Below are 12,569 nucleotides of genomic sequence, written 5' to 3'. Positions count from 1 at the left end.
TCCGCCTGCAAACTCGCCTAATAAGTTGCCACCCTGAGAGGGGAGGGCTCGCCACAGCAAATCACAACCCACCGTTTCTTTTTGCGTAAGATACCACGCTGAAACGAAGGGGGGTCTGTACTACGCAAGCAAAGAGCCCAAAGCACACACGAAGTAGGCTACGGAGGAAAGACTACTAAGTAGTCCTACATGGTATAATACAAACACAATAATACAATTAAAAAGGTGAAAAGCAGGCGGATTTGGCAACGTGGCGAGGGGAAAAAGTGTCCCGCGGGTTAGCTGACGTTTTTAATGATGCTGCCTATCTCCATGGCAACCATCACCGCACCCCTGAATAGGACAAGCTAGAGGTGACAGAGAAGTCATGTGAATCTGGCTAAAAGAATTAATTAAAAATGTAAAACAACCTACTGTCACTTGAATTGCATCAATGTCTCCTCCACTGTCTCACCAATTCAACAGTTTAACAATAATACTGGGCCTACAGTAGGCTTGCTGGTTGGTTATTTGCAGAATGATGTAACTTTTAGGCTAATTGAAATTGATTACCAGTGGCTTTTTCCAGAAAAGAAATAGGTATTTGGCTGAAATGAAGTAGGCCTACGATCCAATGACTGAGTAGTATGTTAGACTGTTGACAAAAACTAGTCCAGTAATAACAGAACACATCGTGCATGTGATGCAACATCAGAATTACAGTTTACAGTGCATTCATCAAGTTGTGTCACAATTTTCTTACCATAATTTGTAGTTCCTTGGACTGGAAGTCATATTTGTTTATAGAAAACCAAGGCTGCATAAGCTCTAAGACATCCTTTTCCAAATCACTCCGTCGTTCAATTCTGAACCAATGTGATTTTATGGGTTATCTGTGTGTCCACACAAAGAATAAAAGCCACAATTCCTAGCCCATTCAGTTAGTAGTAAACAATGCCACAGCCCCTTTTGTTGGACTATTGGTTGTGCTGTGATAACATGGCAGTTGTGTGTTGACTTTTGGATCAAGGGTTTGCCAAGATTACCAGGAGGTGCAGTATTCTGAGGAGGACTGTGGATTGAGTGTGGTATGCAGAGGCTGAACTGGACTTGAGCTCATCCACAATAGAGAGTCTATATACAGAGGCCTCCTGTCCTGGCTATTTGACAGCTCAGTACCACCACAGGCAAAACACCTCACTTCACCCCACGGCTGTTTGGGCTCCTAGTTCAAGTTTCGGTCGTTGGTCATTTCTTTGAATGAATTAAACTGATAATTCAATAACAAGCCATGGAAGGCAGGCTCTGCTCAAACAGAGTTTTGTTGTTGTAAAACTCTGAAGAGTTTAAGACAATTGCCAAATTACAGCTAAAATGCATTGTGTTCCCTCCTGTTACTGCAGTGCTGACAAAGGTCAGGACTCATTTAGAGGCAGACTCTGTTTAATGATCTGATGACAACAAACATAAATTCAGTCTGTAACATGTGGCTATATCGTGTGTCTCCTGTCTAGGTTTGGCATTGAAACACTCTGATTGGCTCTAACCAAAATGTTTGTTATTTTTCACTTTGATTTGCACTCCACAGGCACTGATGACAAATTTACTGTGACTTAGGGCTGAGCAATTAATGTAATTAAAATTGATTAATTTGTGGTTTTAATAATTGATATTTTGAATAATTTCCAAATTTTGAGGATTTGAGGATTATTATTAAACAAATTTACTTTTGACTTTCTTACTTACAAAAGAGAGTTATTGTGTAATTAAACAATTGACAAAAAAGCCTCATTCTAATTTAAAGAACAAATATTATGTTTTTAGAACTTACCAAAACATGTATGTATGGTATATAACAACTGTAATATTAGATCCTATGCTCTTAATTTCTCATAAATTGTGCTCCAGCCCCTTGCTCAGAGCACTGACTCATTTTGCTCTGGCCCCTTTAAATGCACATCAGATACTTCACACTTTTTTTACCTGCACCACACCCCCGGCAGCCATTGTACTCCTTTAGATAATGGAATCACATGGCGTAGAAGTTTTGCTGAAAGAAGAAGAAGAAGATTACTGATTACTTTTTAACTACAGACAAAAATGGCACAAGAAAACTTTACCGTCCAACCCTAGACGTTTGAACCAGAGTCTGACCTGGAGCACAAAGATGTCGAACAAGACGAACCTTTGGAATCTTGAATGAACACTTCTCAATGGTTTGTTGGTTAACTTGTAATTATATACTAACAAACGTGCATTTACAGCCAGCTCGAAATAAATGGTTTACTTTTAAAATACTGCTCAACCTTGTGCATCAATGAACGTATGGATGATGCATGTTATTATAAAATTAAATCATCTGTGAAGTTTGCTCATGCGTTTTCAAGCCTATTGACACGCTTGTCTTTTATGAGAAAGAAATTGAACAAAAATATAGTTTGCTTGGCTGTATAATACTGGTTAATCAAATACGGCTAAAGGTGACACATTTATAAAACTCCACCATATACCACATGTGCATATGTACTTTGTTTACAAGTGCGTACTTCAGTGCAGAGCCTTCACAATGTGCAAACATTACATTTGATGTTACTTGTGGATCGAGTATGTTATTATGGCTCATGTGTGCAATTGCTGTAGTTCATTTGGTTTATATCGTGTCTTTAGGTGCACAATATTTGGTAGATTTGAGCAAGAATGTAAGAAGGATTTGAGTCTCAGTATATACTCTCTTCAAAATGCCATTAACCTTTTCAAAGCAAAGTTTGACCCATTACAGCTAAGAGGAATAGTGGAGTAAGTTGACTTTTTGATTATGGTACAAATTTATTGTTAAACAAATGCTAAAAGTTACATTGGAAGTTCATTCAAATAAAAAAATATGATCATGCACACTGTATCAATAAATAGTTTAAAGTACTTTACTGACACTGCAAACAGAGACACATGCAAAAGTCTTTAAATAAGTATTACTGTAATACTTCTTTTTACTTTAGTCTCACTGCAAACACACCCAAAAACAACAAAAATGAATAGAATAAGTATAAGTATTTCACACTGTATATATAGATTTGTACTTTAGTCTCACTGCAATCACAATCCTAGAACGAAACTAAACTAAAAAAAACAACAAATAAGTTATTGCATGCTGTATAACTTTTCTTTTTCACTTGTTTCAAGCACAACCAAGATACCAATGTTACATGTGCTTCAGTCGTAGGAAATGTGCCTATAGAAGTTTCGTGTCATGGTGCTCGGGATGACTGGGCAGAGTTTGTGAGGTTCTGCCATCAAAGAGAAAGAAACAGGAATACCATTGCTACATAATTAAAATAATGAGGAAGTATTTTAAAAACACTTGTTTACCTGCAAAGCATTCCCAGGAAAGGAAAAGAAGCACTTTTTGGTGCAAAGCGTAAAATCACACTGTGAAATGATTCCATTGCAGTCTGCAAGTGCGAGCTCATCTTCTCTACATCCTTGAGGATCATCTAGTCTACATGATGCTGGTGTCACTTTCACCCTAAAATAAAAGATACATTTGTTAAATGGTTAATGCAAGTACATAGTATAGTATGCAGTACAATATATGCAATTAGTTCACCTGGTTTCAACCATTTGCTTTTGTCCCTTGTCGTCTGCTGTGGTTGTAAACACCGAGGAAAAGCAGCATCGTCATTCGTGTGTAGATCTCAGACATGGTTGATGACTAATATCCACTTTGCTAATCTTTCCTCTGGTGAAGCAGCTGTCCAGTAGATGGATATTTAGTTCTGTGAAGTCTTTGTTTTTAGCAATTTTTATCATGTTTTTAGAGATACCTGAAGAAGAAAACTATTATATAAAACAACCAAACAGAAATTGAATACTAAAATTCTGTTTATACTGTCATACCTTTCTCAGTGTGCCACACATCTGAGTGATGAATGATGTTCTCCTCCTTCAGGTGTTTTTGGATTTGTGGATGTCGGTCATTAATGTCTCCAGATTAATACCACGAGCATGAGCACGACCATGTCATAACTCTCTCCAACTTCATTACTCTGCAAATGCAATACAATAATGTTTTCAAGTTTTGTTATTGCTGGACTATTACATTTTATTTTAGGGATAAGTGCTGCAAATTAGCTGCAGCTGCAATTTCCGATTAGTCATTGCTTTGACTTACACCTCATCAGACACCTCTGACAAAACAGTCAGTAAATCTTCTGGATCGTGTATATAATCCTGTGAATCTGATGGAATATCCATTGTTGAGCTGTCTTCTCAGAGGTCCTCTGCTACAGTCTCTTCAAATCGGGATCTTTCCGTTACCTCTTCACAAATATCACCAAGCTTGGCCTTTTCGCAGGTGTTGATGTGATAACTGCATCTCTATGCACAAAGTCAGCAGTGGATGTACCAACAGGGACATCTGTGCACTGTGGGGTTATCAGAGTTCATATGTAAAAATATGTACAAAGAAACACTGATATTAGCCTTACAGTTCTTTCAGCCCAGCGTCTATAGTCCAAACTCACATAAGACAACAGTGTACTATTAATCTCTTTACCTCTCCTTTAATACTCCTAAAATGAGACTGGAGGGTTTTAGAGATGTGTCCCTGTTGTGCATGTCGTTATTATTTCTGTCTGGCAGCCCGTTGTAACAAACATGGCTGGTGTGCACTTGAAGTCCCCTAAACAACATGGCAATGTGCAATATTTAATCAATAAGCAACATTCCTTTAGTAGCCATTAGGTTTTCTGCTTTAAAGTCTGAAGTGTTTGTCCACTATACCCACTATATTTAGTGGTATAACAATGTGCGTTGGTTAATGCAACCAACAACTGAACACCTATTTTTATCAGTGTGCATTTTCTTCATCATGTTTAGGTTGGACCACAAACCCTAAACAAGATGGCGGACTCGGAGAGCAATTAGACGGACGTTATTGAACTTGTATGGCCTTTTATGGAGATTTCCTCTGAAAATCAGTGACACAACAGATCGAGAAAACGTAACAGATCGCAAAAAATGAAAACGCTGTATCTAAACTGGAACTGAAGATATAAAGATATCTTTACAGCTAATGGATGGTTTAAATTGAGCTTTTCTGAGTTAATACAGACCCTTTATACCCAGGAAAAGGCATCCAAAAGCTAAAACGTTAATTTAGAATAATATGTGTTCTTTAAACTGCTAAAAATAGATTACATATCTATACAAATGTTCTCTCTTAAATAATAGGATATGATAATAATGAAATCGTAAAGAGCTTCCCCTGTTTGAAAGACCAGCAGTCCCTGCTCTGACTTCAATTAAAATAGCTTAGAATTGTAAAAAATAAAATAAAATAAAAAATATTGTTGCAGCTTTGTTTATAGTAGAACATTACATTTCATGATGTGTACTATCTTAGTAAGAAGGAGATATTATTAAGTAAACTGTTCAAGATACAATCAGGTATTCACTCAAACCAGGACTAAGTCCACACTCCACACTGTTACCTCACAATTTATAAAACATACACATAGTTCAGGATTTAGATAGCAGCACGCAGGTTATCTGGGTCTTGAGCCTTACTGCTTTATGAACATATAACAGTAAAATAAGCCCTCAACAGACTCATTCTCTATGCTCACTGAACTCTGAAAGGCATGCGAGAGAAAGTGATAGCATTCTCGTTCAAAATGAGTATCTGTGTGTGGCCATAAAACATTTGGTAACACTGTCATCAAAAAAGGTAACAGAAGAGAACCGCACTTCACTCCCTGTGCATTCCTTGGGAGTCCACACAGTCCGGTCACATACAAATAAAAAGATAATAAAAGCTAATCGGGCAGATTTTTATGGTTCAAGAGCCAAATCTGTACTCCAGATTCACAAAACACATTGTGCAATGTACAATGTGTTTTGTGAATCTGAAGTACAGATACATTGTAAACATCTAAAGTGGGCACATTTTCCAGTAATGCATAATTCTGTATGATGTGGTTCAGATGTGGTTTAGTTCTGGATTAGTTCTGAGAATGTTCTGATTTAGTCTTGGTTTAGGTAATATGTTAGTTCTGTTTGTTTAGGTTTTTTTTTAATATGATTTACCTTCATTTAGTTTGGCTATTTTGACCTGGTTAGTTATGTTTTCTTAATCACTTTTCATCAACTGCTTTAATTAAAAATAAAATATAAATAATTAAATAATTCCCCATATTCATCATTTATGAATCAAATTATTATGTTAATTTGAAAGCGTTTTTGTTTTTTTCAGACTGAAATATTTGTCAGTCACTATGCCCTTTATGTGATTCTTCAACACATCTTTTTCTTTAGCAGCTCGAACAGCATGGAGGAGAGGGATTGGTGACCTCTGGGGGTAAGTTTGACCTTTGCATGACATTTGCTTTTATGGCTAGACCCTTTCCTCGCGTGCAGCCCCTTCTCTTAACGTTGTGACACAGGTGAATAAGCAAAAGTGACTGAGTACTCACACTGTGGACAAACTGACCATTAATGTCCCTGAGGCATGCCTCCGTAACCAAAGAAACCTGTTACTACTATCACAATTGAAACTACACATCAGAATGTAGACATTTGTATGGTCAAACAGGGAACTTGGACAATATTTAACAATGCTAATATAGTTATGTTTTTAAAAAGATTGTAAGCTTGTAAACTTGTCACCAAAACCTCAATTCTATTCATAGACTCAAAACACTTTAACAAGAAAGGGCTGACTCCTTATACAATTTTTTTTTGGTTAGAAAACATAAATTGTCAACACATCCAAAAGTGCCTACTTTGTCAAAATGTCCATAATGATTTATTTGAATTTCAAATTGCTAATGTCAAAGCCAATGAATACTTTAAAACAGGACTAACTCGCAACTTTATCTGGTTTAAACCTGGATTTGGACCTGTTTTTATGAAGGACTTATAAAGTCTAAACTAGGATTAAATCAAGACAAAACTAGGATTGAAGTTTAAGCAGCAGTAAGGCGTGGTTCTGCACCTCTTAGAAACCACATCAAAACCACAACTCCAAAAAAACACAAAACCTAAAATATAAATATAATTTAAAAAAAGGATTCAATAATGAGTAGCTTTGCTATTCTTGTTAATCACCTCAAAAATTGGTTTGGGCATGCTTGATGCTAGTGTTTCCAGGAGGCTCGTGGGAATGTTACGGAGGGCATCCACTGTCTGGAACTGGTGTCCAACTTCCCTTGCCAGACTCCTTTTGCAGGCTCTGGTGAATGTTGAAGCATAGACAAGAGTTTATTTCTTGCAAGAAATAGGTCCGACAGCATCTCCCCCTTATGTCAGATCCTGAATGCTGGAAAGCACCCAGTTTATATAGGTTGAGATGACCAGAGGACATACATTTCAAAGTAAGCATGTGACACTTCCAATGAGGGGTGGTCAGTCCAGCTCCTGTAGACCTTTAGGAGCCGGTTCCCCTCAGGAGGTAACATGTGGAGTAGAAACAATACTAGATGTGGAACACTTCAGGAGAGGGAGTGTGGTACTTCTGCTGAGGTGTGATCAGACTGGCTCCTGGACATATTCATGAGCTGGGTCCCCTCAGGGGGTCACTAAGGAGGGAGCCGACTGTATGGTCCGGTTGCATCTACTTTCACTTGCATTACAACACATCTTAACAAGTCTAGCCACCAAGAGGGAACAAAAGGGTTGACATGAAAGGTTTTTCTAACACTGTCTTTGACGACCAAACCAAATTAGTTTTAGTTACGAGACTATGTGATTTGTAAAAGGTAAAATAATGACACAATATTTAAATTTCCATTACACAACGTTCAAAGAGAGAAAGCTTTTTTGCCTTTGCATCAGGAGGTCGTGACAGTGTGGATACCTGACAGAAAATGACACTGAATCCACATTTTTGTGAAGATTTGGGCTTTTAAAGTTAAACTTTTGATCAGCTGATCAACAGCCTATTTCAGTTTAATGGTTGTTTGCAATAAATTGCTTACTTTTTTTTTTTTTTGTCTCACTCCCATTTCTTCTTTTTGCATTTTGAAGCACTACTAGGACCTCTTTAAGATCAACAGTGCAAAATGTGAATTCTTGCAATTTTTCAACTGGTCTTAAAATTTTGATCATGTCATGATGTCAGTTTCCCTGTCCTCCCGTGCTCTCTCCCCCTCCCCTACCTGTGTGTCTGGAGCTGGGTGGAGTGCCTGACTCCTCCCGTGCACACCTGGGGTGCATCAGCCTAATCACCACCACCTGCTGCTGAGTACAAGAAGGCTTGGCAGTCTACACTCGGTGCCAGACCGTCCGCGTGTAAAACATTCCTGCCTCTACTCGCCCAGCTCCTGCCGCCACGTTCCAGTCCCGGTATCGCTTCCAGCTCGTCTTGTCTCCTGCTCGTCTCGTCTCCTGCTCGTCTCGTCTCCTGCTCGTCTCGTCTCCTGCTCGTCTCGTCTCCTGTCCGGTCCTGGTCTCTGGTTTGTCACCCGCTCCCCGCTCTGGTCTTCGTCTGATCCGCCTGCCCTGGTACCGCACCTGCTTCTATCCCCGTCCTGGTCCTGTCCTGCCCGCCTCTACCTGCACCGCACCCGCCTGACCCGTCTCCCGCTCCCCGGTTCCTGTACCTGCTCTTGTGACCTGTTTAAAGACTGCATTTTCACCGCTGTAAATAAACACTGTTAAAACTGCTCTGGTCTGCATCCTTTGGTCCTATCCGCACCGTTACGACAGAACGGTCTGGCCACTATGGACCAAGCAGGCTCAGATCCGGACCAGATGCGCCGCCTCACGCACTCTCACCCCGAGGCGGTGCTGGGTCAGCACGAACAATCCATTCGAACTCTATTGGAGCTAAATCAGACATTGTCCCAGCAGGTGGCACAGCTTAACCACCAGGTGGCCGCGCTCCTCGTCACCCCGCCTGCTGCAGCTGGAGCGCCACCATGCCTCCCGGAGCCGAGAGGCACGGATCCGGAGCCGTATGCTGGACAACCTCACCTCTGTCGCGGATTCCTGTTCCAGTGCGAGTTCATGTTCCAGCAATGCCCTTCTCGTTTCAGCTCGGGGGCCACCAAGATCCGATATATATGTGGATTACTCCGGGGCAGAGCTCTCCAGTGGGCAGAGGCGCGCCTAATGAAGACGTCTGTGGATAGCCTGGATTTTAATGAATTTGTGTCCACGTTTAAGCTGGTGTTTGACCACCCGCACTACCAGGACAATGCTGCCTCCCGGTTATTGACTCTCAGCCAGGGCTCCAGGACGGTAGCGGATTATTCCATTGAATTCTGGACACATGCGGCGGAGCTGGACTGGACGGACAGCGCGCTGCGGGCTGTGTTTGTGCGGGGCCTGAACGAGACTTTGAAAGATGAATTGGTTTCCCGGGACGAACCCCCCGACCTGCGGACCCTCATCTCCCTCACTCACCGTATAGACAACCGCCTACGGGCTCGTCGCCGAGAGAGACGCCGGTCACCGGTCCCGCCGGAGCCACGCGCTGCCCCGCCCCCGCCGGATGAGCCCATGCAACTCGACAGGACCCTTGTGTCGACCGAGGAGCGTCAACGGAGGCGTCGTCTGGCCGGGGCTTGCCTCTACTGCGGTGAGCGCGGACATTATGTGGTCACTTGCCCAGTTCGGCCAAAAGGGGGGGCCCACCAGTAGCACTGGGAGTACTGGTGGGCGAGCAACACATCCTGGACTCTTCTAATAGACTGCGGCTCAGCGCCACCCTGTGCGTTCGCACAGAGACCTTATGCGTTTCCGCCCTTATCGACTCCGGGGCTGAGAGGGACTTTATTGATGCCCAAGTCGCGGAGCAGCTCGGGGTCTACCTGGAGCCCCTCGAACGCCCCTTAAATGCCCAGGGGCTCAATGGACGTTTTCTGGGGCACATCACTCACATCACAGAACCTGTCACCGTGATTCTGTCCGGCAACCACCAAGAGAACCGTCAGTTTCATGTCCTGTCCTCCTCCGCTTCTCCTCTGGTCCTTGGTTACCCCTGGCTACGCGCCCACAACCCTGTTTTCGATTGGGCCAGGGGCGGAGTTTCGGGCTGGAGTCCCGATTGCCACGCCAAGTGCCTTCGGTCCGCCCTCCCTCCGGCCGGGAGGTCCGTTCCTGTCGCTGATCCGTCCCCAGACACCCCCAATCTGTCCTCGGTGCCTGCTGAATATCACGACCTGGGGGAGGTTTTTAGCAAGAGCAAGGCCCTCTCTTTACCGCCCCACCGTCCATATGACTGCGCCATTGACCTCCTGCCGGGTGCCCCACTACCATCTAGCAGGCTATATAACCTGTCTAAACCTGAACGCGAGTCAATGGAGGACTATATCCGTGGGTCCCTGGCTGCCGGAATCATCCGCCCGTCCACTTCACCCGTGGGAGCGGGGTTCTTCTTTGTGGCTAAGAAGGACAAATCCCTGCGGCCTTGCATTGATTACCGGGGTCTGAACAATATAACCGTAAAGAATAAATACCCGCTTCCCTTACTGGACTCGGCATTTACGCCCCTCCACGGTGCGACCATCTTCTCAAAGTTGGATTTGCGGAATGCGTACCACCTGGTGCGCATCAGGGAGGGAGACGAATGGAAGACGGCCTTCAAGACACCCCTGGGACATTTCGAATACTTGGTTATGCCCTTCGGTCTCACCAACGCCCCTGCCGTATTCCAAGCCCTCATCAACGATGTGCTCCGTGATTTCCTTAACCGATTCGTCTTTGTTTACTTGGATGACATCTTGATTTTCTCGCGGTCCCCCCAGGAGCATCATCAGCACGTTCGCCAGGTTCTCCAGCGCCTCCTCGAGAATAAACTGTTCGTGAAAGCTGAGAAATGCGAGTTTCACGCAGAGGAGGTCAGCTTTTTGGGCTTCATTGTGGGGCGGGGCCAAGTAAGAGCTGACCCTGAAAAGATCCAGGCTGTCACTGAGTGGCCCGTTCCTACCAGCCGGAGACAGCTCCAGAGATTTATCGGCTTTGCCAATTTTTATAGACGTTTCATCCGGGATTTTAGTAGGGTTATCTCGCCCTTAACTAAACTCACCTCTCCTGCTTTGCCGTTTGCCTGGTCTCCTGAGGCGCAGACAGCCTTCGAGAAGCTTAAGAGACTATTTACCTCCGCTCCCATCCTGCACCAGCCCGACCCTTCACGGCAATTCATCGTGGAGGTCGACGCCTCCGACTCGGGAGTGGGGGCCGTGCTTTCGCAGAGGTTCGACCCCCACAACCGCCTCTGTCCCTGCGCCTTCTTTTCCCGGCGATTGTCCTCGGCCGAGGTCAATTATGATGTGGGGGATCGGGAGCTCCTTGCCGTAAAGCTGGCCTTGGAGGAGTGGCGCCACTGGCTCGAAGGGGCGGAGCAACCATTCATCGTCTGGACCGACCATAAAAACTTGGAGTACATCCAGTCCGCCAGGCGCCTCAATCCCCGTCAAGCTCGTTGGTCCCTCTTCTTCAGCCGCTTCAACTTTCTCCTCACCTACCGCCCCGGATCTCGGAACGTCAAACCAGATGCCCTCTCCCGCCAGTTCGCCCTGGAGGATAGCCCGGTCACCGCAGAAACAATTATCCCCTCCTCGTGTGTGGTGGCCGCGGTCCATTGGGATATCGAGGACACCGTCCGAGAGGCCCAGACCAACGACCCCGACCCAGGTAACGGCCCTCCAGATAAACTGTTTGTTCCCGATTCTGTCCGGTCTCAGGTGCTCCAGTGGGTCCATGCCTCCCGTTTCGCCTGCCATCCTGGTGCCGGTCGCTCTCTCTCCCTCCTCAGGAGACGCTTCTGGTGGCCCACGATGGACACAGACACCCGGGCTTATGTCGCCGCCTGCCAGGTATGTGCTCGGGCCAAGGCCTCCCACTCACCCCCTTCTGGTCTCTTGCATCCTCTCCCAGTTCCTCGTCGCCCTTGGTCCCACATCGCCTTGGACTTCGTGACGGGCCTTCCCCCTTCCCAGGGGAACACGGTGGTTCTCACCATTGTGGACCGCTTCTCCAAGGCCGCCCATTTCGTTGCCCTGCCTAAGCTCCCCACAGCCAAAGAAACTGCCGACCAGCTGACCAGTCATGTCTTCCGACTCCACGGCATCCCGGTGGACATCGTGTCCGACAGAGGGACCCAATTCACCTCTCAGGTATGGCGGTCTTTCTGCGACAGTTTGGGGGCCACGGTTAGCCTCACGTCCGGGTTCCATCCACAATCTAATGGGCAGACGGAGCGGGCCAACCAAGACCTGGAGTCGGCCCTACGGTGCACAGCCTCCGCCAACCCCGCGACCTGGAGTACTCACCTACCCTGGATAGAGTACGCTCACAACTCCCTCGTGAGTTCCGCCACTGGTATGTCCCCCTTCGAGGCATCGCTGGGATATCAACCCCCTCTCTTTCCCACGGAGGAGAGGGACCTCGCCGTCCCGTCTGTTCAGCGCCATCTCCAGCGCTGTCGCCGGATCTGGAAGAAGGCCAGGGCGGCCCTTCTTCGGGCTGGAGCGCGCACTAAGGCGACGGCCGATCGCCACCGTGTCCCGGCGCCCGTATACCAACCTGGCCAGATGGTTTGGCTCTCCGCCAAGACGGTCCCGCTGAAGACGGACTCCCGTAAGCTGTCC

Source organism: Periophthalmus magnuspinnatus, chromosome 4 (genome assembly GCF_009829125.3).
Source record: "Periophthalmus magnuspinnatus isolate fPerMag1 chromosome 4, fPerMag1.2.pri, whole genome shotgun sequence".
Classification (NCBI taxonomy): domain Eukaryota; kingdom Metazoa; phylum Chordata; class Actinopteri; order Gobiiformes; family Gobiidae; genus Periophthalmus; species Periophthalmus magnuspinnatus.
This window is presented reverse-complemented; position numbering follows the sequence as displayed.